The 27,351-nt window shown below is 41.7% G+C and overlaps 1 pseudogene; it reads right to left on the minus strand.

Moving 5' to 3' along the window:
* LOC148057699 (uncharacterized) overlaps window positions 1-27,351 on the minus strand; it is an 80,123-nt pseudogene that overhangs the window by 41,231 nt on the left and 11,541 nt on the right.

Below are 27,351 nucleotides of genomic sequence, written 5' to 3' on the forward strand. Positions count from 1 at the left end.
TCTTAATTGTGGCCCTAACAAAATCATTACCGTGTTCCAGCTTTTATTGGTTCACTGAAATGGTAGTAGCTTAGCTCTGTAATATGCCTGCTTAGGCATATTTTTTTTCTCAACCAATTGTGAAAATAAGCAAAGGTAGGGCTAGCTAATTGCAATGAAGTCAAAGACTGCCGGGACACAGAGTATTCAAAATGAGCTCTGAGTAAAGCCACTTAGATCTCCTTCTAAATTAACGTTCAGCTCCTGCACACCATTAATAGCATTGCCAAATTTAGCTAAATGCTTCACTTTTTCTGAGCCACTGATAGGCAGACATGGAACATCAAGGCAAGAAAAAGCAGAGGTCTGCCAAGCAAACATAGCTTGCCCCTGGCTAGGAAACCGGCAAGGATGAAAGAATCATCTACGACCATATAAAGTTTAAGTTCCTTACTTCCTCCATCTCTATTCTCTTTTCTTCAATACTCCCAGCTATACAGGAATCTTCTGTTAAGAGGGGAATTCATCTTTGGAGCTAGGTTGATCTTATGACCTTGGCTTCCCTCTTCCTCTGTAAGGCAGAGCAGAAGAAATAAGAAAGTTTCTTTGGACTGGTTTCCTGTGCTTCATTAAAAATCTTATTTTAAGCTCTGTCACATTCACATTCAGTATATGTAAAATAATCTGTCTGCAACTGAGATCTAGTCGTAAGCCAGTCCAGTAAAAGTAAATCCAGAATCAGGAGGCTTAACAATCCCTCCAGGATTCATAGTAGCATTAAATATGATTATGATGAATATTCTTGCGATCCATCTAAATACCCACTTTGGGATTTGTTGTCGTTTTGGCCCTTTTCCAGCACAGAATCATAGCATCACAGAACTGAAGAAAACCCTCCAGAGGACTAGTTAGCCCCTTCTTCCTAGTGACACGATTTCTGACAGATATTTGTCAAACCTACCCTTAAAGATATTTGGTAATGGAGATTCCCCACCCATACCCACACAATTATTTCCAGTGCCTCATATTTCACTCCATTAGAGATGGGAGGCTTCTTAAAGCCTAATTTTAATCTCTTTACTCCAAGTTAAGAACATGACTTCCTATTCTATTCTCCATGGGTCTTGGGGAACAGATTATTCCTTTCTTGTTCAGACACCCTCTTCTATGTGTCCCCACATGAGTGTTCTCTTTCTCAGTCCAAGCCAGCTCGAAATGCCTACTTCAGCCCCTTTATATACTGCTTGTCTTTTGGAGTCAGGACTAACAAATTAATCCTTTCTATAACAGAGGACTTCCTTGACATCAGAATTGTAGCACATCATCAGGTAGGCACATGCAAACTGACTTTAACCCCCCTAGATCAGGTCCTGTTGTTGATGTAACTGTGGAAGAAAGCAAACCCCATCTGAACAGAGAGGAAAAAACTCAGGGCTATATGGTTGGCAGGCTTTGTGGTAGCTGTTTTGAAGCTAGCTCAGGTGTGGTTATGTGAGCTCTGATCACAGCAAAACAGCTGGATGTACATAGCAATGGGTGACCTACTGTTACCTAAATGGATTCAGTTGCTTAGTGCCATTTGAGACATTAGAGGGAACTGAGACATCCATACAGGGCTGGAAAATGTGACAGAAGACCTTTCAGCAGCTGGAAGCCAGACCTCTGAGGGTTTCAGCTGATATTTGAAGTGGTACCAAGTGTGCAACTGGGCAACTGAATTTTATTCAAGATGTTCATAGTTTGATTCACCCCATCCAAAATAATATAACTAAATTAGGGCAAATTAATTTTGCCTTGGAAGTGCCTATTTCTCTTCAGTGGTACAAAGGGGGCCCAGGCAACAGCTCAGATGTAAACATCTGAAGCTGGGTGGGATGAATTCCACCCAGCTACTTCTACAAGACTGGCACATGATATAGAGATACCCATACCTTCTTACTATAAACTAACTGAGGTTGCAGGAGCCAGCTAGCTCCCACAACATGGAGCTCTGCATGGGCACATTTACCTAGATTTCTCATCTGTTCAGGGAGCCAAATTAGTCTATACACGGTTCTACTGGGTGACTAATTAACACCTGCTGCTGATCGTTACTTAGATAGCTTTCTCCGTGAATGGTCTGCGTTGTAAGTAAAGCCATGAGTCCTATGTATTTGAGGAGTCATACAAAATATATGAAAACTGTGTGGTTTGAAAGCCTATGCAGATTAAAGATGCCATAGTTGATCTGTTGTTTCACTCACATTATAGACTCATAGAATCATAGAATCGTTAAGGTTGGAAAAGACCCTTGAGATCATCAAGTCCAACCGTTAACCTATCACTGCAAAGTCCACCACTAAACCATGTCCTCGAGCACCACGCCTACCCTTCTTTTAAATACCTCCAGGGATGGAGACAACCACTTCCCTGGGCAGCCTGTTCCAGTGCTTGACTACCCTTTCGGTGAAGAAGTTTTTTCTAATATCCAACCTAAACTTCCCCTGGCACAGCTTGAGGCCGTTTGGAGCAGTCCTTCCTTTTCCCATGTCCTCCATTGCTGCAGTAGCACCAGACAGCAAGGTCATGAGAGCAATTCAGCAGCTATTTTAGTTCCTCCTCATGAAGTCACGGGTTGTGTTGCAGCTCACTGAAAGTTAATTAGCGATGCTGCTTTCCTGGTTTATTCCACTTGCCCTGCTATAAACCACTCTGGTCCTAGAGGCAATATTTCTTTCCTCTTGCCCTGCAATGTAATTAAAGGGAACAAGTTAGTGGTATGTCTACTCCAGCTGCCTGCCTTGATTAACCCCTTCAGTGCCACTTTGTAGGGGAAGAAGAGAGAGAATTTCAGTGCTCACAAGTCAGTTCCAACTGTTGATACCAGACAAACATCTAGACCCAGTGCAATAGCAACACATAAATACAGAAGGTGGTAAAAAAACAGAAATTCTGAGCCACTGCACTGCTAGCATGCTAGCTAGACTGGCTAATTAGCATTGTTTTGAATGAGTGATACTCTTTAACATATCTTCCCCTCAAGTACCCCATTGACAAGTAACATGAGTGAATAGTCTTCAGAACAGGACAGCCAGGTACATCTGTCACACAGAGACCTAAACTCACAGCTGAGCCATGACAGACTGGAGAAAATAACTCTTGCACTGTTAGAACCAGCTCACGCTGCAACAAAGAGCAATGAGACATAATCACACGAAATGGAGAGCAGTGGGAGCCAACGATGTGATTTTTCTGCTCAATTCCCAACACTTATCAGCTTGTGAACAGTATTCTCAGCTACCAGTTGGGGATAGGTGGGAAAAAACAGTGCAAAATCCCTTTACCTGAGTATGCCATCCTGGAAAGGTTTGGTCAGGTAGTCAAATGCTGTGGGTTTTGGAGCCCAGGTCAACCCATTGACAGAAAAAGATGTTTATTGGGGAAATACTGCAAAGTCCCTGTATCGCTCTGTAACAAGGAGTCTAGGGGAAGGCAGTATGACTGAAACTAAGCTTTTATTTGGAAAGAAAGGTATGGGATTCACTTTTCTCACATGGGAAAAGTGAGAGAGTTGACCTCTTCCGAGGCCAGACTGAAATTCAACTTGGCTTTAAAAAGCAAAGAGAGTAACAATAAACAGTCTTACTGGAGCTGTGTCCTGTGAAGTTGAAAAATGTAATTAGTCGCAGCTGGTCTCTAGTAATTTCATGCCACGGGGCTTTGGAACCTTTATATAGTAATTAAAAAGAGCTTAGGCCCAATTAGTACTGGTTAAAAGATAAGTTGCTTCAAGGGAAATAAAAAAATTGCCATGCAAGTTCATGTCTGCAAAGTGCTTTTCAAAAAGAAGAGGGAATGTGTTGATTTCTGCCTGAATTGCCTCCAGCAATTGCTAAACATATTCACTACAGCCCACCTGGCATGGCACAATGCTAGGGACTGTCTTGTTCCCTTGGTCCTGCCAGAGCTGCCCCCTGGCTGACCAGGAATTTGAACTCAATGGAAACACTGAGAAAAGGGGCAAAATCGTGCTGGTTCACTGGCTTGGGCAATGGGAGCATTGACCTGAGTCCTAGGGTCTCGTCCCTGCTTGCGTGACATTTACATCTTTCGTGTTAAACAGCCACTGCAGATCTCACCCTTGTTAATATTATTAACCAGTTGACCCTGTCTTGGGCTTAACACAGGGAAGCAAATCTACAAAGAAAACAGCACCAGCAAGCTCTTGGTGTTGCTTCAAGCTGGTACGCTGGGTGGTTTAAAGGGCAATGTCAGAAAAGGTTACATTTCTGGCATTTCAAAAGTTTGTCCCAGGGAAAAGGAATGAGTGTGAATGGGCATATGATCAGGTGGTAAGCAAACTGCACAAGGTCTTGTCAAAAGCAACTGTCATCTCAGCTGGCTTTTGCTGTTGATAATGTAGATATCTCCAGCTGAGTTCATTATCCCCCTCTTTACAATCAATGTTGAGAAACAGACATTTTTGGGGTATCTTGCATCAGCCCTGCTTTAGATGTCTGCTGTAGGAGGAGATGGATCTCACCCTCTGATCAGTGAATCTTCACTGAACCTCATCAAGGACCCTACAACCAGACCAGACTGACTGGAGCCCCAGGCACCAGACAGTTTATTCAGCCATCCCTCAGTCAGAAGGATCCACTGGAAGCAGTCTGTCGGGTTGTGTCAAACCAGGTTAGTACTCTACAAAAAAGAGGTAGAGGTAATAAAAAGATGTTATTTGAACGTTCAGCTGCTCCACAAGTAGCCTAGTGGGAATGCATAGAGGTATTCTCAATGGAGATGTGCAGGTTGGCACTAGTCAAACCAGCAGAGAGTAAGCCACTTTCTTTCATGCTGCTTTGAGTGGTATAAGGTATCATCTCCAAAAGAAAAGGTAAATCTATGTAACTACAAGGGGACATGAGGAGATGAATGCCCCTCTTGAGTATCTATATACCATAAAGGGAGGCCACACATAGATGTCTAATTTTTACATTTGCTTGGGTGAATACTCCTCCTAGTAATTTCCCATATCAAAACTCCGGTCTTGATCTGATCTGGTCTTGATCTTGATTTGGCTTTTGATCCCCCTGTTTTGCGTCCCTCCACAACCATCCCCTGACACCTTCTCTCCCCTTGACTTTCATCCTCACGTCTGAAGTTTAGTGCTACTCTCCTCCAGCTCACCTAGGCACCAGCCAGCAGTCACTGAGAATGCAAGAGAGAAAGGCTTTCTTCCCATTCTTCCCAATGCTGGGCATCCTTGTCATCTCAAAGGAGCAAAATGGAGAGAAAGTCCTCTGAAGCTGTGCTCAATGAAAAGCAGCATGGCTAGGATGAATGAAAGAAAGAAGATTCAGATGTATTTGTTTAGCCTGTAGGCTATAGCATGTGCCAAGTCTCCCAAAGAGTCACCATGAGGCTGCAAACGTGTCTTGTGAAGATGGTTCCCACAGATGGTTGACCACAGAAGTGTCTGATAAGGATAAAGTGTGCTCAGTAGCAATGGACGAGTTACATGATAGTTGCAAATCTCTTATGCAAAGGGTGATTTTCAAAGGCTTATATTTCTGCCAAATGTGTGTGAATTTTATTTTAGAAAGAGACATGACTCCAAATTCCAATTTTTCTTCTTTTTAATTTTTTTTTTAACTTGAGCAAAGCAAAATATTTTCCCTTACCTTATTTGTGGAAACTGCTGGATCATGTTCACTTTTTCTATTTAAATAAAGAAGCTAAACCCCTTCATAGGATCTTTCTATGCAGACCATTCAGTGTCAGCACCAGCTTTAAGAGACTGAAATGAATTGTTTACATTACAAGGGTCATGAAGCCTTATCTATGTTGGGACTATTCATATGCAGGCAAACATTTAATAAAAGAGGAGGACTGATTGCCATGGCAACCATACCTCTATGCTCCTAACCGCCACTGTGCACCTCCTGTTTCCGCTGATGGCAGCCCTCTGTTTTCTTTCATCCAGCCAACAACGGCTTCCTGTACTTCGAGTGACTCAACGCTTCCCTGTCCCAGTCTGTCACCTAGCGAAAGCCAACGAAAAGAAAGGCTTCCCTGAACCTGCCCCAGCAGTGCTGCTTTAGAGTACTTACCTTTTTCTTTCAGGATCTGTAACCAGAAACTTGTACATTTTTCTATGGTTTCTTTGTCTTTCTGTAGCAATGCCTGTGGGACAACCAATGCCACTACTCTTTACCAGACCTCACAAGCATCTTCATTCCTATATTGCAAAGCTCCATGTGACATGGATGCTGCATCCAGGATGTCAGTTGTATGTAAGAAGAGACACATAAATACGCTTAATGGGTCTTTTCAAACCTCTGTTTTGGCAGAAGAATGAACCTGGGGGAAAAGATGCCCTGTCTGATTCCACTGAGAGCAGGGTCTTCCTAGGTGACTCACTGCTCATTTGCACCACTGTTCTGTGACTTCTCCTTCACCGTATCACTCTCCACCTGTGTAAGACCCACCAAACAGAGGACAACTCAAGCTGACAAGCTGCTTCTGGACCACCTAGTCACTGAGGAGTATCAGCTTTGGCCTCTGCATGTCAGGAAGCAAGATGAAATTGCAACTGATTGGCTCATTCTTGTGTTAAGTTCATGTAGTTAGGATGTGCAGAGGTCAAATCCTGACCAATGGAACATCCAACAAGGTAACAACATGAGGAAATTTTGGGATGTTACAGATGAGAAAAAAGCAGTCATACGTATATAGATGGCTCACCCTGACATGCAGGACACTACAGATAGATAGAAAAAGAAAGGGGGTGGGGGAATACCAGTTTAACAGAATTGATGAAAAAGAGGGAATTTAACAGCAGAAAAATATAATAAATACTAAATAAAGGTATAAAATTAACAAAGCCAGAGGCAATGGGGAAGATGTAAACAGAGGAGTGCTGTTCATACTGAAAGGCTTGGAGATTAAAAGGGGAAAACTTCAGAGGAGACAAGGGAGAAAAAAGGAATACAGAGTGAAGGAAATCATGGGAACAGGGCTGCTTAGCAGTGCCTGTGCAGCAGGAGCTCTGTGCCTGATCAGTGCAGCTTGGAGCAGAGCAATAAACTCACTGTTTCCACGGTATTCTTGCCTGACTTTTTCTGTGGTTAGGAGAGACCCAGAGTATTTTAACCTGCCATCAGCAAGGGAGTACTGAAAGCTGTCTTTTGCCATGGATAAGGGCACATTTGGTGTGTTTCCCACCTAATTACATTACCTCTTCTTCTCCTTGAACAGCATGAAGACTTAGGATGGCTGCCTTGTCACCCAAAGGGCGAGAGAGCAAACTTCAGCCTGTTTGTATATGTTTTAAGAAAGCTAGAGGCTTGACATCTTGTTAGGGAGAAACATCCTGGAATCAGCCCCAGAGGCATTTGCAGAGAGCAGTTACAGTGATGGAGGACATCAGTGTAGACATGTTATCTTCTGGTCCCAATGGGCTGCACATACCACTTTGATCTACTCTTTGCCAACTGCAAAACTGTTACAAGTTCTGTTTGAGAAGTCTGCCTCTGTATTAAGATGTGGCAGTTCCTAGAGCTAGAATCAGGTAAAAAAGGCGCTGGTGAGGCTGCGCCCCGAGTACTGTGTTCAGTTTTGGGCCCCTCACTACAAGAAGGACATCGAGGTGCTGGAGCGTGGCCAGAGGAGGGCAACGAAGTTGGTGAAGGGTCTAGAGCACAAGTCTTATGAGGAGCGGCTGAGGGAACTGGGGTTGTTTAGTCTGGAGAAGAGGAGGCTGAGGGGAGACCTTATTCCTCTCTACAACTGCCTGAAAGGAGGTTGTAGCAAGGTGAGGGTCAGCCTCTTCTCCCTAGTAATGAGTGACAGGACGAGAGGAAACAGCCTCAAGCTGCGCCAGGGGAGGTTTAGGTTAGACATTAGGAAAAACTTCTTCACCGAGAGGGTGGTCAAGCATTGGAACAGGCTGCCCAGGGAAGTGCTTGAGTCTCCATCCCTGGAGGTATTTACAGGACAGATAGATATGGTGCTTGAAGACATGGTATAGATGGACTTGGCAGTGTTAGGTTAACGGTTGCACTCGATGATCTTAAGGGTCTTTTCCAACCTTGACGATTCTATGATTCTATGAAAAGCCACAGTTACCAAATGTCACAGCCTTGGCAAATATTTTCTTCAGTGTAGGTGAGGTCTTGGAGGTGAAAGAGAAGCTAAAGAAAATTGTCCTTTTTGATCTACTTTTGCTGAAGATAGGACTTTTAAAGCTCCTGTAATAATCAATAATATTAGTCATTTTTCCATAAGACCCTGTTCAAATATCTTCTGCAGCATACAGGTTCAATGTATTTGCTATAGAATTTGTGAACAGACTGTGTTATTTCTGGAAACAGATGGTCTCAGTTAATCCTTCCTGCCCTTCCCCAATGGTGCAACCAGTTCTCATAGCTCTGGAGTTGGAGGTCTCAATTGCTTTTCCCTTTCATAAATTCAGGTGTCGAAGTAGTCTGTCTGAAACAGTCATTGTGCCTACCAGCTCCAGCCATGGGCCAGGGCTTAATTGTGTGAGGGGTGATATGCAAGACTAAAGCATAACTCCTGCCCAAGGACCTCATAATGACAAAGACCTTACTGGTAACTTCTAATTAGAGATTTACAGAGGGAGAGCCCAACAGGCTATGGGCTCAGTACAGCCATCACCTATTCACAGTCAAGAAGATAAATCACTTAAAACTTGATAAAAATAATTCATTAATTTGATAAATCAGACTCTGAATTTATCACATATTCTTCTACCTTCGTTAGTGGTAGAAAAAAATCCCAGATCCAAAGATGTCTATTGACTTCATGATGTACTGTAACTTAATTCAAATTTTGCAACTTTTATCTGTCTCCATGGATTGCATATATAATGCCTGTGCACATCAATATTTGTGCTACAGAAACATCAAGGTCGCATTATGCTAGAGATGTCATCCTGGATGTATTCCATGTTCAACCAAGACATGTGTTTGGAGTGCAGTCACCACAGACTCTCTCTCTATCCTTTGGAGAATAACAGGTAGCTCCTGAAGATGGTTCAGCCCATTAGAGATCTGACTTACTCCCTGGATGCCTTTCTCCAATAGCTGGAAAGAGTCTTGACTGTGTAAGGTCCTAATTTAGGCATCTCATTTTAGCGCTCGCAGCCAAATGGATGACTCTGGGCTTTTATGTATGAGCAGTAAAAGAAAGCCCTGCCATGGAGAAGACTCTGTTCTTAACAGGCAAGGCAAGAAAGAGGCTGGGTTTAATAAAAGAGTTAGTGTGTGCGTTGTGCAGAACTGGACTCAGTGGTCACTCATGTCAGCTCCTTTCGGCTTTAAGCTATTTGAATCATTGGTATGTTTTCATCACAGAAGTGAAGGGAGGCCCAGAGAGATTAAACCGCTTGCCTGCATTCATGTGGGGAGTCTGTGGACAAACTGAAGAATGAGAACAGATCTCCTGGGGCCTTCTCTAATGGCTTAACCACGAGATCCTCATTCCTTCCATGCTGTGACTGCTTGCCTTCCAGCTGCCTTGCACACTCAGGGTTGAGGAGGGTTGAATACATTTGGATAGCATACGGCACTAGCTGAATCCCTGCCAAGTTTTTAGCCTAAACTTGCAATGTCCTCTTTTGAAGTTTTAAATGAAGTGGAGCTAAAATTTCTCTGCTTTTAAAAGTCATTTTGGTTTTAGTCTCCTCTATGATGCTGGTCTTCCTGGTTCTGATCAGATGGTGGTGTGGAAATTATGACAATATTCAACACTATTCTTGTAGGATACCCAGTCAGACCAGAACTAAACTTCCTATCTTTTTGTCATCCTTCTTCTTTTTCTTTCTTTCTTTCTTCCTTTCTTCCTTTCTTCCTATCTTCCTTCCTTCCTTCCTTTCTTTCTTTCTTTCTTTCTTCTTCTTTTCTTTCTTTCTTTCTTTCTTTCTTTCTTTCTTTCTTTCTTTCTTTCTTTCTTTCTTTCTTTCTTTCTTTCTTTCTTTCTCTCTTTCTCTCTTTCTCTCTTTCTCTCTTTCTTTCTCTCTTTCTCTCTTTCTTTCTACCTACCTACCTACCTCTACCTACGTCCCTACCTGCCTCTTTGATAAATATGTCCATCACTGGCATCTCTGAACATGTTCATCTTCCAAATACTAGTCTCTTCTGGTTATGCCCAAAATAATACATATCAAATGATATGTATGATGACATGCAAATTCATGAGGTGTTCCATATTTCTTTCCCTCAGGGGTCTGCACTGGGACCAGTACTGATTAATATCTTCACCAACAACATATAGTGGGATCAAGTGCCCTCTCAGCAAATTTGCAGATGGCAGCAAGCTGAGTGATGTGGCTGACATGCCTGAGGGACAGGATGCCATTCAGATGGACCTGGACAAGCTTGAGAAGTGGGCCCATGTGAACCTCATGAGGTTCAACAAGGCCAAGTGCAAGGTTCTGCACCTGGGTCAGGGCAAGCCCTGGTATGAATACAGGCTGGGGAATGAAGGGATTGAAAGCAGCTCTGTGGAGAAGGACTTGGGGGTATTGGTGGATGAAAAACTGGACATGAGCCGGCAATGTGCTCTCACAGCCCAACTGTATCCTGGTCTTCATCAAAAGAAGTGTGTCCAGCAGGTCAAGGGAGGTGATTCTGCCCCTCTACTCTGCTCTCATGAGACCCCACCTGGAGTTCTGTGTTCCGCTCTGGGGTATCCAGCATAAGAGAGACATGGACTTGCTGGAGCGGGTCCAGAGGAGGGCCAAGAAGATGATCAGAGGGCTGGAGCACCTCCCCTATGAGAGCAGGCTGAGAGAGTTGGGTTTGTTTAGCCTAGAGGAGAGAAGGCACCGGGGACACCTTATAGTGGCCTTCCAGTACTTAAAGGGGGCTTTATGAGAAAGATGGGGAGGGACGCTTTATCAGGAAGTGTAGTGATAGGACAAGGGTTAATGGTTTTAAACTGAAGAGGGTAGATTTAGATTAGATATTAGGAAGAAATTCTTTACTGTGAAAGCAGTGAGGCACTGGCACAGGTTGCCCAGGGAAGCTGTGGATGCCCCATCCCTGGAAGTGTTCAAGGTCAGGTTGGATGGGGCTTTGAGCAACCTGATCTAGTGGGAGGTGTCCCCGCCCATGTCAGGGCATTTGGAACTAGATGATCTTTGAGGTCCCTTCCAACCCAAACCATTCCATGATTCTATGAACCAGCAATGTGCCATTTTGCCAGAGAAGACCAACAGCATCATGGGCTGCATTAGGCAGAGCATTGCCAGCCAGTCAAGGGAGTTGATCCTTCCCCTCTGCTCAGCACTGGTGAGACACGTCTCACCAGATGGTCCGGTGTTGGGCTCCTCAGTACAGGAGAGATATGGACTTACTGGAGTAAATCCAGTGAAAGACCATAAAGTTTGTTTAAGGGACTCGAACATGTCCTCTGTGAGGAAAGGCTGAGAGCTGTGACTTCAGCCTGGAGAAGAGAAGGCTCAGGGAGACATTGCCCATTTATAGAAATACCTGATGGGAGGAGTGAAGAAGATTGAGACAGACTCTTCTCAATGGTGCCCAGTGACAGGGCAAGAGGCAATGCGAACAAAAAATGAAATACTGAAAATTATGCTTCAACAGAAGAAAAAACTTCTTTACTGTGAGGTAGACAAATACTGGAAGTGGTTGCCAAGCGAAGTTATGGAGTCTCCATCTGTAGAGAAATTCAAAATCTAGCTGGACGTGACCCTGGGCACCCTGCTGTAGATGACCCTGCTCTGAGCAGGGGTGTTGGACTAGATGAACAAGAAATTCAAGACCAAAACACGACAGCCTGTCAGCTGGCTGGAACATTACAGATGCAGTATCAGCCCCCTTTTTCCCTAATGAAGCCTCATGGGGCAAAGGTGCTAGGGTTAGGATTTGCAAGGCTAGGACTGTGTCTGTGCTGAGTCAAAGTGGGGAATCCACTTAGATAGCCAGGGCAGCTTGTCCCAAAAGCAGCTGCTCTTACCGTCCCCTGTCTCCTTTCCCCATAACTCTCCATCCTGGTGGGGCTTCTTCCCATGGCAGGACTGTCCCAGCTTTGGTCTCCTGACAAAGTGAAAGTCTCATGCTTTCAGGTAATTCTGGATGCAGAAGCTCTAAATGAAAGGACATTTAGGTGGAAGGTAATGTCAGCTTTGCTGTCCTACCCCCATCTGGAGTTTCAAAATGATACTTTGGCTTAGCAGTGGACTGTGGAGGTGAGTCCATGGGAGAATAAATAAGACCTTGAGAAAAGACAGTGGCATGATTATGCTTCAGCTAAATCCAGTTTTAATTTCCTCAAAGTAGATGTCCTAATTTGCAAATTACTGTTCTGTGATAGAGATCCTATGTCCCATATGTAGTTAAAATATAAACAAGCCTCTTGGGATCAGGTGGGAGCTTATTAAAAGTAGCAAACCACATGCGGCCCTTTTCTTGCATTCATAGTTTGGGTTGAACTCCTCTGGTTTTGGTTTGTACTAAAAGCCTTTGCCTTTCCAAAAAAAGAGGCTCCCACAGAGTCTGAGCTGGGCTTTTTATTTTTGTATTTTTTTTTCCTATAACTGGAAGGAACATTGCCTTGTGTTTGGGTGGTCAAATATAGTTTGTACACCTTAGAAGCAACCAAGGGTTGTTATTTTTTCGTCTATCTCTCATAATAGCTGAAATCTCCCAAGAACTCCCCTAGTGCTGAATTCACGGGCTGTCTGGAATTTAATTGTGGGGTCAACATGGAACATTCTTCCTGGAAAAAGAGATGATGAGGTGGAGTAGTAAAGATGGTTAACCAGAAAAGCAAACAAAATCAGCCATAGACATTTATTAGCATTTAAAATAGAGTCTTGTCAAAGTAATATGTGTGTGAGCGTGCAAGTGTATGTGTTAGGGGAGGAGGGGATTTTCATAACTGGGTGTTTGAGGGAGGGAATAACAGCCATTCACGCTGGGCAAACAAGGCCAAGATGTACCCTGTAATTTTCATAATGAGAGAATTTGGAGTAGGAGACTTGGGATCTGAGGTAAACTCAATGTGACAGTCTGCCAAGAAAACAGAGTGGCTACATTAAGCATGGCTTAGCATGGATAAGGCAGCTTTTAGTGGAAAGAAATTTAGGTTACACTGTGTGAAAAAACTTGTTCTGCTTTCTCTCCTCACAAGCATTGACAACAATACTACGGTCGTTAATAGTTCTCTACCTGTACCTGTCTCTTTCCCTGTATAAGCTTTTGGCAAGATAATGAACACTAAAATCCACATACACAGGAATACACACACACATACACTAGGAAACTGTGTTTTTCTACAAAACAGAAAATTTAACTAAAAATTAAATTTTGCATTGAAAAACAATAATATTGGAAAATTTCAGCGAAATAAGAGTTTGATAACATTTTTTGGTGGATGAGCTTCTTTTCAGAACCAGGTCCCAATGCCATTTTGACTCACTTGTGTTGCTGCAGTGCAAGAAGAGGTGAAGTTACCTGTATCTTCTATGAAGTTGATAAGAAGTAACTTATCTGACCTGGTGCAGGGCTGTAGGAGAAAGACTAGGTGCTGAAGCGCTGAGAAGCAGAAGGGCAGGCAGAGAGCTGAGATGGAGATGGGAGATGAAGTGAGACAAAGTGGCTGCTTACCCCTAGGAAGACTATCCAAGCAGCCAGGGAAAAGATAATTTTTACATATGTATTCAGGAAGGATTTTGAGAATGTACATCTCTTTCCTAATGCCATAAAAGTCAGGTGTAATGCCCTTCTTTCCCAGATGAAGTTATTGTAGAGAGAGTCCTGAAACTGAACCATGTCTTATGAAGACAGACCCATATTCATGATTTCTGAGTGTGGAGAGCTGGCATTAGTGGCAGTGACTTGGGATGACTCTGCTTTAGCTCTGCTTGAATTATACTAAAAGAAATCTGATTCTGAAAAAGCTAAAGCTCTGCATTACTAAAAGCTATTTAAGACTGGGCTCCAAAAACTGATTTCCCCCAAAACCACTCATTCGCTTGGAAATGCCTTCCCCCCCTGCCCCAAATCAAAATCTCCACAGAAGCCAGGCCTGGCTCCAATATTACTTCTAGCCTTGAAAATCTTGAATTTTAAAGCCAGATTTATTCCCCGCATCTCAATGCAGTTATTCTTTTGCAGATCTCTCGGACGGGAAACTTTCTGCCTGTCTCTGTCGCCTTTCATTGTTAATACACTTCTGTGCTCATTTGTTTTTTCAGAGCCAAAGGATCAAAGCATGAAGAACTAGTCTCCATAGACTGCACTATACCAAGGGATAAATATGTTTTCTTTTTAATTTTCCGGCATTACAGTATTGAAAGGCAGCCTTAACAGTTGTCCAGTAAGATTCACTTTTTATTGTGCTTGTCTAAGCTCGTTAATGAGAACACTGCTTTTAAAAGTTAGTCTAAGAAAATACCAAAATGAGCAATGCCTCACTTCCTCTCTCAGTCCACCCCTTTTAACTAACTTCTTCAGTCTTTCCTTTCCAGCCCTTTCCCTTCTCCTTAGTCTATTCCTATTACCTTCTGTATTATGTGTCAAACTCATTGATTGCCAACTGTAATTCACGAGTTGATAAGTCTGGGAGACTAAGAACTGAACAGTGCACCTTTTTTGGCACTTCTCTACAAGATATTAACACATGGTGAGTTGCCAGGAAACTGGAGGGGGGGACGTGGCCCTTTGGTTGACAAAACCTGGCCTATTTTTTTAATTTTCTTGCCAGCTACTGAGTACCTTCCACTGAGGAGCCATCATCAAGTCCTAAGGGGATTTCATGGAAATTGTAATTATTCTCCCTCACAAAAGGACCTGTTTCTCTGTTAAACCTTTCAGCATGCTGCTTCCTCTTTCTTACCTTCTTCTTACTTTGATGGCAGCTTCCCAGGAGCAATAAATTCAGGAGTCTGTGTATCACTGATCAGAAGTGTCCACTAGCACTCGCAGGAGAGCTTCTGCCTGCAGACAAGGAGAGCATGACCCCTGTGGCATGCAGACCCATACTTATCCTGTGTGATGGCTGTCAAAGATCTTTCAGACTCTTCTCATCAGGCAGCACCTCTCTTTTTTTCCTCCCTCCAAACGTGCAACTTATGATGCCTTTACTTCTCATATATTTATGAAACAATTCTCAGTGTTTTACTGATCTTTTGGGATAGCAAATGCTGGAAATCCCTTCTACACACAGTTGCTCAAGGGCTGCACAGACACTAAAGCCATCTTTGTGTCTCCCATATTTATTTAAATTCCACTGATTCTTTTCACTTTTTATGCAGAAATAGATCCACAGAAGTGCTTTTGCTTCTCTTTTCCACTGTACGTAGACTCATAGAATAGAATCCTAGAATGGTTTAGGTTGGAAAAGACCTTTAAGATCGCAGAGTCCAACCATTAACCTAGCACTGCCAAGTCCACCACTAAACCACGTCCCTAAGTGACACATCTACATGTCTTTGAAATACCTCCAGAGATGGGGACTCAACCACTTCCCTGGGCAGCCTGTGCCAGTGCCTGACAACCCTTTTAGTGAAGAAATTCTTCCTAATATCCAATCTAAATCTCCCTTGGCGCAACTTGAGGCCATTTCCTCTTGTCCTATGGTTTGTTACTTGGGAGGAGAGACCGAGCCCCACCTGGCTACAACCTCCTTTCAGATAGTTGCAGAGAGCAATAAGGTCTCCCCTCAACCTCCTTTTCTCCAAACTAAACAACCCCAGTTCCCTCAGCTGCTCCTCATAAGACTTGTTCTCCAGACCCTTCACCAGCTTCATTGTCCTTCTTGGGACATGCTCCAGCAACTCAGCTTCATTTAATTTGATCTCCTTTACATCTCTTTTGGCATGGGTAATTCCCAGCTCTGTTTTTCACTGATTATCATTTTGGATTGCTGTTGGCTGCCCATACTCCTTACCTCTTTTGGCCTCTTTCCACAAAGTCCTCATGGATATTCCTGGCACATCCCACTTGAATAAGATCTGTGAATTTCATTCATGTTTGTGCTCATTTCGTTGCCAGATCATGAATGAGGATTTTAACTAACACTGATCCATGTGGATATTCCACTAAGCTGCTTTCCCGCAATGCCATGTAATATTATGCATGATTCATTACCTTCTGTTTTTTGTTTTCAGCATTTCAGTTAATGATTGGGCTATGCAGCTTCTCAAAGGAACGCTGATTTTAATTTATGTAGGAAGAACGACCATGAGACATTGTATCACATGCTTTGGTACAGACCAGATATTTTATATCTACTGTAATCACTTTAATCTTGTTATTCTATTATAACAACAACAACAAAAAAAATTGAGTCCACGTGTATCTGAACTTAATCTATCCAATATACTCATGCAGAGTCAATGAAAAGCACAACTAACTCAAAACAGTAGCTCTCCCCGACTCCTTATTTGCAAAGAATAGGAGATTGAGACTTTTATTAACATAATAGCTCAAGATTGCCTTAACAGCTAGGGCAGGGGTCTATGTGGAAAGGGGGTTGCTTTTCCATCACATGATACAGCAGGGGCTCTGCACCTGCCTAAGATAAACTAGTCAAGTAAACCCCTTTTTAACTCTTCCCCAGTAAATACAATCTGATTTTCAAAATAGGACTAAATTCAGTCCAGATGTATTTTTGTGAGTGGAGAGAACGAAGACTTCTGATCAAAAGATCAGCAAATAGGTAGCAGAAAGCATGGGTTGTGTAGGAAAGAGAGAACATGAACAGTTTCTTATTGGGCTAGCATGGTCAGATTTCTTTACTTTTTAAAGGGAAACCATTTCTTTCTTGTGTATCCATATTTCTGCCTCTTCTTCTAAGTGCCCAGCTGCCTACTCACTGTGTCAGTGCCTGAATTTGGTTAGGCACCTGCTGCTTTGATGAAGTTATGCCTTATGATTTCCTGTGTTTTAGTGATAACAGCAAAACCTCTGGAGTTATCCTGAAATTTCTTCTATTTTTTAAAATCATTTTTAAAACTTTGTTTTTTTGAGCAAAAGCCTAAAATCTCTCCTATCAGTAAAGTCTACAAGGTTTCCCTTCTTATAAGCAAAGGCAACATTTACCCTCAAAATATAATGCCATTCAGCAAAGAGGTTCCAGGAAAACTGCACCCCTACCTCCCTCATATGTCATTGCTTCTTCCCCCAAATGGAGCACTGATGGGATGATCAGCTGGATGCTGTCCTCCATCCTTCATTTCATCACATCTTTTGCCAATTAAACTTTAAGGGGATAGTCTTTAAGAATGGAGATCAAATAAGAAGCAGGAAGTGTGAATAAAAAAGCTTCATTTTCTGATCCCAGGCCAGTGGAAAAGATGTCTGTTAATTTATGAATGAATCAAATTTGTGCTGGAAGCCATTTACAAGGAATGTGTTCTTGGTCTCTTGCTTCACGCTAGTCAAAGCAAAGTCACCTACTGATGCATCTAGGCCACCATTGTTATGCTAACCTTAATGTTAATCCAGGCCCTCAGCACGAATGATTCACAAGTTTCATTAGAGTAAAAGGTCTGTTAAAACCTCCAGACAATTGCTCTGGAGAGCTGAGAGCGTATTTAGATACAATAGACATCTGTATTTGGATTCAAATTACATTCTTAGCTATATTTCTCCTCCCACTGCTTTTAAATCTCCAGAAAAGCATAACTTTAGAAAGGAAGGCTACATTCCCTAACAGCCAAGAGGAAGATTTACAAGCCAGATGGTGATACTTAAAATAAACAATGAAAAATGATGCAAGTTAATTTTTCCTCTCTTTCAGTATAAAAACATCACCATCCCTTCCTCCTACTATCTCCATCTCAAGATGACTGAGTGCTCTGCCCTCACTAAACCCTTCTGCACTAATTAAACACCCTTTCCTAGCAGTGCTAGAGACATTGGGAGGTACGCTTTCTGTCATTAGAAAGCAAAAGCTTCTGTTCATAGAAATAATAAATGGAATGGATAGAAAAGTTCTCCCTGCTGTCCCCTGCAAATAAGTTTCTGGCTTTCATTAAAAAAAGAATGCAAAAATGCAGGGGAAAAAAAAGACGATTTAAAAAAAAAAAACCTCTGGCTTCTGGCGGCCAACAGTTTATATTTTCAGTTTATAACCAATGGTTTTTGGCAACTGAAATCCAAAAACATTAGTGGCTTTGAACAAAATAAAACAAAAAATAAACCAGCAAGCCACTCAAAAAATCTTTTTCTCAAAATATACCTTTTTCTCTTCAAAAATGGTTTAGGATAAAATGCTTCATTTTGCAACCACAAAATGTTTAGTTTAAAAAAACAGAAAAACTTCATTTCTGGCTACCATACTTTGCTTTCATGAGAGCATCAGGACACATCTGGGACTGGAGAGCTCTGCTTGGGACCAGAGCTTAACACTGTATTTTGTTGTGCATTGCAAAATCAGTCTGTGGTTCATCATGAGGGAAACTGAGTGAAATTATAGGTCTTGTGTAATACAATAGGTTCAACTGTATGGTCTAATAGTCCTTTTTGGCACGAACATCTATGAATTGATAAAACATTGTGAACATTTGCAATGATACTGAGAGGACCATATTTCCTTCCATATTGTGGTCTCTTTGCATGTCATTCATCTGATGACATGCAGATGTTTAAAATTAAGCCGAAGAATCCTGCTTTAGTGTTGTTCGGGAAACACAAAGTGTTGGAAAGCCATTCTGCATCCAACACGGACTTTCCCTGGTATATCCTATTGCCACTTGCATGTACCCAACTCTCTTTTGGAGATTGGGACTGTGCTGGGGGTAAGAAGAAAACATGCCCTTCAGTTATTCCTATTAATCATAGGAGAGCTTCCTGCTGCAGCTGGAGTAGCAGAATTAGAGGGCTGTACGATCGTGAGCCAAAGATTTGCTAAAAAAACCCAAAGTGTAAAAATCTGTGTACATTCATCACAGTTTCCTCACCACGAGGTAGTTCCACATCCTCATCACCAGGGGCCCAGACATTGTAAAAGCTTGTCAGTGCCTTTTGAGCAGTCAGAGCATTTTTAGTGGCTGGTCTTCAGCAATTAAATACTCTTTCAGAAGAGCACTCATAGTTTGGTGCTCAACCACCGTTCTGTTTCCAAAACTGAGGCAGAGATTGTAGGAGGAAACTAAAACAGTGTTTTGTTTTGCAGCAGAAGTGCAGTTTGGTACTGAACCCCCCAGTCACTTCATTTATTGTCATTTAGTTATTAGTTCATTTAGTAGGATGTCTCGGAGTGTGCAAACTACAGTCCTTTGGGAAGAAATCAAAAGGGCAGCTCTACTGCAAGCACCCAACGTACGCTCCCTGAGACTCTCATGGCAACAAGAGGTTTTCAGTCATAGAATCATAGAATCACAGAATCATAGAATCGTTAAGGTTGGAAAAGACCCTTAAGATCATCGAGTCCAACCGTTAACCTCTCACTGCCAAGTCCATCCCTATACCATGTCCTCGAGCACCACATCTATCCGTCCTTTAAATACCTCCAGGGATGGAGACTCAACCACTTCCCTGGGCAGCCTGTTCCAATGCTTGACCACCCTTTCGGTGAACAAGTTTTTCCTAATATCCAGCCTAAACCTCCCCTGGTGCAGCTTGAGGCTGTTTCCTCTTGTCCTATCACTCGTTACTAGGGAGAAGAGACCAACCCCCACCTCGCTACAACCTCCTTTCAGGCAGTTGTAGAGAGCAATAAAGCTCTCCCCTCAGCCTCCTCTTCTCCAGACTAAACAACCCCAGCTCCCTCAGCCGCTCCTCATAAGACTTGTGCTCCAGACCCTTCACCAACTTCGTTGCCCTCCTCTGGCCATGCTCCAGCACCTCGATGTCCTTCTTGTAGTGAGGGGCCCAAAACTGAACACAGTACTTGAGGTGCGGCCTCACCAGTGCCGTACCAGTGCAGTACCAGTCTTAAGCAGCGAAGTCTAAAGAGAGATCTGATTGCTGTCTTCAACTGCCTAAGAGGAGTAAGGGGAAGATGTGGAAGGACTCTTCTTGGGGATACACAGTGATAGGATTAAAGGCAACAGACAGCAGGTGAAAGAAGGGAAATGCCCCTTAGATATCTGGAAATAAAAAATTCATTATAAGGTTAGTCAGATAGTGGAAGACAGGCCAAGAGAAGTTAGGGAATCTCCATTCTTGGACATATTAAAAACTCAATTAGACCTGATCTAAACTGATTCTTTGAGTGGGGAGTTAGACCTGACAACTTCCAGAGATTTCCTCCAACTGAAAATATTCAATGGCAAAGGTCTGAACAAATTATTAATCCTTAAACCAGCTTCATACCACATTAGTGATATGCAACGTGAATGACCTGATGTGGCAGTTAGCAATAACAGAGTTCGTTGTGCAGAAGAGGCTGGCTGCCACCCTGCATCAGTACATGGATGCTTTCTTGAAACTATTATCATTTCTGAATGTCACTGTGGTCAAAGAAGAGTTGCACTGAACTCCTTGCATCTGTCAGACTGAATACTCAGCATGGAAACCTTTCCTTGGAAACTAAAGAAGAAACAAAACATAAATAGAAGCTCCCAAAAGACATTCCTACCTGAATATGGAGAAGATAGAATAAGCTTTTCTATGAAGCTCTCATTTGATCAGAGCATTTGAGGACAAATGCATGAGTAAACCTATTAAATATAAAGGATTGTTGGATCATGCCCTTCAATACTATTATTTCTTAGCATTGCACCTATGCCATAGATCACTGAATAATACCCCCTTGACACAGATAGTGACACAATTTATTTGATATTATCTGCAGAAACCAAAGATGACTGATGGGCTTAGATTGTTCACCATATTATGTTCATATCAGTGATGTTTCTCACAGCCTGTATTATTTGTCCTTTCATAGGGCTCCTTTCATAGTCATAGAATCATAGAATCATTTAAGTTGGAAAAGATCTTTAAGATCAGGTCTAGTCATTAACCCAGCACTGCCAAGTCCACCGCTAAACCATGTCCCTAAGCACCACGTCTACCCGTCTTTTAAATACCTCCAGGGATGGGGATGCAACCACTTCCCTGGGCAGCCTGTTCCAATGCTTGACAACCCTTTTAGTGAAGAAATTCTTCCTAATATCCAATCTAAACCTCCCCTGGCACAACTTGAAGCCATTTCCTTTAGTCCTATCACTTGTTACTTGGAAGAAGAGACCGACCCCCACCTCACTACAACCTCCTTTCAGGTATTAGTACCTCCTTTTAAGATTAATAACAATCAGCCTCAACCTTAGGGGTCTAGTACTGAAATTCTACTTCATTTTTTTTCTTATCCTAATTCTGTCCCATTACTCATTTATGTCATCTTTATAAAATGTTTTTCCAAATTAGACATAGATGAATAGTGGTTTATTTTTTGCCTTGAAACATGAACCAAAACATTAGCAGGGAACTGTGTTCTGGGTTGAAACAAAACAAAGTCTTACACAGAGACTTTGGCTTGGGCCAAACTGATAATAGGTGTTTACAAGACATAGTTTGTTAACCTTTTAGCTTTTAAAAATAAAATCTCTATAAAAAGTCTATTTTAAACAGAAATGTCAGAAAGTGCCATTTCAAAAAAATGTCAAAATTGAAAGCTCCCGCTAAAATGCTTTTCTTTCCCTCAGTCAATTGACTATGAGTTAAAATAAAATAATCCAGCTATATCTAAGTTACTTCTATCCAGCTTCTAGCCTTTTTCTAAATAACACTTATTTTGGCTATTGTAATTTCTTCCTCGCTGTTTTTAGGTCTTCAGGCTGAAATCTCCACGGCAGACTAAAAAAGTGAAACATGGATTTACTGATAATTTTTGGAGAGAGCTGAGGCTCTCCTCTCCCCAGAACCCCTGTTTCCCCCCACTTTCCCTCACTCTCCCGTCAAATTCCTGGCTCTCTATGGTCTGCGGTGTCCAATTTGCTGACGATGCCTAATTCTGCCTCACTGGCATAATTTCATCTCTAGCTGCCAAACACAGGCTATGCAAAGAAATAAAACCCAGTCTTGTCCCTTTCGCTCAGCAGGGAGCTCCATAAAGATTCCCTCATTAGCAAACACATAGCTGCCAGCGATGCTCTTTAATAGCTCCCTTTCCCTGAGATGCTTTATGGCAACAAATGAAGACTGATCACAGCCCAAAATCTCCTCACTAAATAACTCTTACAAATTAAATACCTTGTTTGTCTGACCTTTCCCCAGCAGTAAAGGGACCACAAGCATGCCAATGCCATCTCTCTGATAACTGCACCCCGGGCTGTCGTTACCTGTGCATCTAAATTTAAATCACTGCAATGACAAGCACTGCCTACAAAGTACCGGCACTGCTTGTCTTTTGTTTATAACAGAAGGAAAGGACACATCTGCTTCAAGCTGTTCTGTTGGTGAGATGTTCTCATAAGGTTTAATCTAGTCATTCAGCAGTCTCAAGAGACTGGTGAAACTGTGTGCTGTAGAATGATGTCATGGGGTGAATTTTTGGAATGCAATTTCCATGGCAACATATAAAGCTGAAAGGCAAAACTATATGTTGGTGTCGATCCATCAAAGTTTATGGAAGTATATCAATAAGCAATGTACACCGGATCTTCTGCAGAGAATATTCCTGAGAAATTCCTTGTGGTGTTCAGCCAAAATGCTGATTCCTTGAACTCCAAAATAACATAATGAGCAAAATAGTTCCTACTTGCTACATTTCCAAGAGGCTTCAACTCAAGAGAAAAACTAAGGATAATCTTTTGGGGAACAGAACATTTTTGGTCAAAGGTATGAGTTGAAAGGCTAACGGAGAGATCATCTCAAGCCCTTGTATGCAGATTAGTTCTTTCTTTCTTTGTACGCACTTGTAGATAACAGAGATTTCACAAAAAATTATTTACAGCTCTCTTAAAGAGAGAAGAATATAGAGATGCCCAAGAATACAGAGATGGAGAGGACTTGGATCTTACTGCAGATTTCCTCTACAATTCTGGCCAAGTGTTTTGGCTTCTTTTATTGCTGCCACTCAATAGTCTCTTTTGTGTATTTAGAGAACACCTTCTACGATGGAGACATGAGTTTCTCTGACATTTTTTATGGTATCAACCGCAATGGGCCTTTGATCTCAAATGCATACTCAGGAAAGTAGGACCACTAATTTGAGAGCTTAGAGATTATGTCCTTCCAGGATTCAGGAAGAAAGAAACCAGAACGTGATCTCCCAGGTTTTGCTTAACTTTAAGATAGTCCAAAACATCAACCTAGTGAAACTGAAGTCAAGCTGTATTAAGCTCTTAATCAGCATTTTTAATGAGAATGGGAAATTTTATAGGGAACAGGTAATCATAGTGTTTCAAAGATAGGGAAGTTGAAAAAAAGATGTGACTCAATCAGGGGAAACCATGAATGAAACCCAGGGTTTTCAAGTCTTTAGGGCATGTTTTACTTTCATAGACTACCCTACCTTTTTTTAAGACAGCTCCCACCCTATTTCCTCCTTAGACACTGAACAGCTCAACAGGTCTATGAACTTCAGGCCAAAGTGAGTAGTCAACTGCATGTTTTGTTGCTGGCCTGAGTGGAAATCTTGGCTTTCTGCAGTTAGCCTGGAAAAGAAAAGGACTCCTTTTCGGAAATTGCATTTTGACATGCTTGCAGATTGATTGTTGTTCTAAGGATGCTATCTTGCCATGATACATTCATAAAATAGCTCAAAGTTTTACTACCCAACTAATTTCCAAACGGCAATAAAAAATCCCAGTACTGTACATGTCACCTCAATTTACTTATTTTTCTCAGCCTTGCACCTCATTAAATTTTGATTTGTGCCCAGAAGCAATCACAGGGCATGAAATTGCTCCAGTGAGTCTTAAAGAATACTAAGTAGTCCTTTAACATTGACTTTGCTTTCTACACACATTAGTTTCAGGAGTCTGGCCTCTGGATGTGGAACAATACAACAATAATACTATCAAGAAAGATATGACTGTACAGCTCATTCCATATCTTCATTTCATTAGAAGCTCTTCCTTCCGTAAGAACATTTCAAGATTGAGGGAACTTCTGGACAAAAGGTTTTTCTTTTTGGTTTGTTTGGTTTTCTCTAGAAGGTGATTTTGTTGAAAATAATTTAATTATTTAATACTTCTAAACTTTCATCGATAATGATACCTTACTTCTAGATTGCATGATGAGATCAAAGCCTTAGAGAGATGATTGTAAATTGATGGCAAGAACATTCCTCAAGTTTGTAGGAGAATCACTTATAAATCCTCATTCAAATAATTTTGTCCTTTCAGTAAGATAAAGTGTTTTCAGTAGAAGAGACTGAAAGCAGATCCCATATTTTCTCAAACTGAGGAAAGCAGCTTAGCAAGAACCAGACTCAGCTTGGAGGCTTTTCTATGAAGCTGTTGAGGTACAGGGGCTACTTCTAAGAGACCATAAAAAACAAGCACATTGTCAATAAATTTAAACTCTCTGTGTCAGGGATTGCAACTCCACTGTAAAATGTGTTTGGGTCCATAACTAAGGAAAAGCTTACACACTGCAAAATTATGAAACCTTCTGACTGAGTACTCCAGTCACCGTGGCAACCAGGGAAGTCTCAGCATTTTATTCTGAGTTCCATTTTCTTTCCATTGAAATACTTCCACAGTTTTTGGTTCATCCCACTTCACAGCAAAGAGTTATTTGTTTAAATGTCAAAAATTTTTTGCAGGACTGAACCAGAAAGCCATTTCCTGCCCAATTCTAAAAATACAAATTGTGAAGCAAGCATCCTGCCTTCTCAAAATAAAATAAAATAAAATCATGTATTTCATTCCAGTCAATAAAAACTCATCTAAAAACGTTTCACTGACCTGTGGCCAGATATCACTGGATCAGACAGATCAGTTAAGCCCATCCTATGCAGAAATCATGGCTATTAGAAGCACTTGTGATGGCCTAGGTAGACCTGATATCCAGCTGCTAGTGGGAAAAAATATATTGAAGTCCCCAAGGAAAAAATATTGGAGTGACATAGATCAGTTGTAGTCATGGAAAGTAACAGAGGGAGGAAGAGGGTACAGTCACAAGGAGAAAACATTCAGATTAGCACCATACCTCCAAAGCACAAGCAACACTGTCATTTTTGCATGTGACAACAGATGTTTGGCTTTCATATATTAGGAGCTTTCCAATGAAGAAAAGAGGGGCTTTTCTTAGCTGGGGTAGATGAGTACATTTCCAGAGTATCAGTGACTCCTTCCTTTTTCTAAAACACTTCTAAATATCCTCTAATTATATGAAGCATTCAGGAAGAAAAAGGTGATGAGATAGGTGGGACAGTTTTCATCCAAAGATTAAACTGACAACAGCATTTTAATCTGGGGAAATATAACTGAAATGGGATATAATAGAGATTTAAAAGATCACAAATTGTACTGAGAAGCTGGATAAGACACATATTGCTTTCTCCTTTCATTAAGAAAATAGGGTGAGGCGACATCACATCTGTGAAATTATCGAACATTATGTTTACAAACAAGTGAAACACAGAATTCTTTTCATGTAAAGAATAATTCAGTCATTGATCTTGTTAGCATAGGATATTGGGGAATAAAATATAGTATGGTCCTAAAAAAAGAATTGGAAATATTCATGGGAGAAATAGTGTTTGGTGACTGTTAGACAGGATGGACATGACCTGTATTGGTGGAAGTTTCCAAGCCCTTGATTGTTGGAAGCCCTTGGCCACAAAAAGACTGTCCTGGTTTCAGCTGAGATAGAGTTAATTTTCTTCCTAGTAGCTGGTATAGTGCTGTGTTTTGGATTTGGGATGAGAATAATGTTGATAACACACTGATGGTTTAGTTGTTGCTGAGCAGCGCTTACACAAACTCAAGGACTTTTCAGCGAGGAGGCTGGAGGTGCACAAGAAGCTGGGAGGGGACACAGCCAGGACAGCTGACCCAAGCTAGCCAAAGGGATATTCCATACCATATGATGTCATGCTGAACCAAAAAATGGGGAGGGAGTTGGATGGGGGGGCTGGACCGCTGCTCAGGAATTGGCTGGGCATCAGTCAACAGGCGGTGAGCAATTGCATTGTGCAACACCTGTTTTGTATATTCTTTTATCATTATTATTACTTGCCCTTCCTTTTCTGTCCTATTAAATTGTCTTTATCTCAACCCATGAGTTTTACCTTTTTTCCGATTCTCTCCCCCATTCCATTGAGGGGGAGTGGGCGAGCGGCTGTGTAGTGTTTAACTGCCTGCTAGGTTAAACCACAACAAAAAGGCATGCTAGGCAAACTCTGTACATACAGAGACTGTCTATACATTGGCTCCAGACCACTGGGAGAGGAGATAAAGATCTAAAGATAAAGGGAATCTTGGCTAAGGAAATGGGTGTTTTCATATGGCATAATTAGTGCTGCAATTCAGATGCTGAAGGTCTCCGCAGCAGGTTCAAGTGTCTGTCCCTGGTAATTAAAGGTGAACCTGCTACAAGCACAGCTAAAGGAGACTGTACCATTTGGTTGCAAAATACATTAAAAGGGCAGATTATTTAATTTTATCAGGAAGATATATGACGTTTGTAGAAAGTGAAGGGGTGGGAACTTTAAAACTTTTCAGGTAGCTTTCCTCTTTTATGGTGGCATCTGCAAAACCCAGCTGTGGTCAGGCAAAGGAAATACCACAATAACATTCCTGTATTACTTCTGCCTCTGCCAGAAACAATAAATATCAGAAATCTAGTGAGAAATAAATATAAATCTTGTTCCCATGAGATGCTTTTGATTGGTCTTTTGCATGTATCACACCAGTTTCTGCTCTTGGTCTCCCTGACATGAATGAAATTATTCAGATGGAATTCCTGGGAAGACAGCTGCTCCAATATCAGTCTCAGTGATGCAAGCTGTCTTCTGCAATCTCACACTGAATGACCTGACCCATCCAAACCTGTACATTTCTCCCATCTCCATAAAGAACCTAGTCAGGCTCCAGAGAAGTTCTTCATATAATGCTCAATCCAGAGATCCACCAAGCACCAATTTCTCAGCGTGTCTTTCTGTTAACTTCACTCTGAACTGGGTCATGGCCACAAGATCATCCTGCATCCCAAGCAGAAAAATACTGGTGTAAAACATAATAACAGTGATAGTATTTGGACCTACCTTTTTTTTTTTTAACTTTATTTTAAATTTTATTATTTTTGACTGCTTTTAATTAAATGCTCAAATCCTTCCGGTAGCTTTAGAACCTTCCCCCTGCCTTCCAAGCACACACAAATTAAAGAATGCTTTCCCTGTACTTAATTCATTAAAAAACAGGAATACAAACTAGAGGTTTTGGATTGCCTTTTTTTTTTCCCCCAAGCTGAGACATTCCTCATTTTATTATTTTCCCACATTTTT

The sequence above is a fragment of the Nipponia nippon genome, unplaced genomic scaffold (genome assembly GCF_047370975.1).
Source record: "Nipponia nippon isolate SJK-2023a ecotype South Korea unplaced genomic scaffold, ASM4737097v1 scaffold_1, whole genome shotgun sequence".
In the NCBI taxonomy this organism is placed as follows: Eukaryota; Metazoa; Chordata; class Aves; order Pelecaniformes; family Threskiornithidae; genus Nipponia; species Nipponia nippon.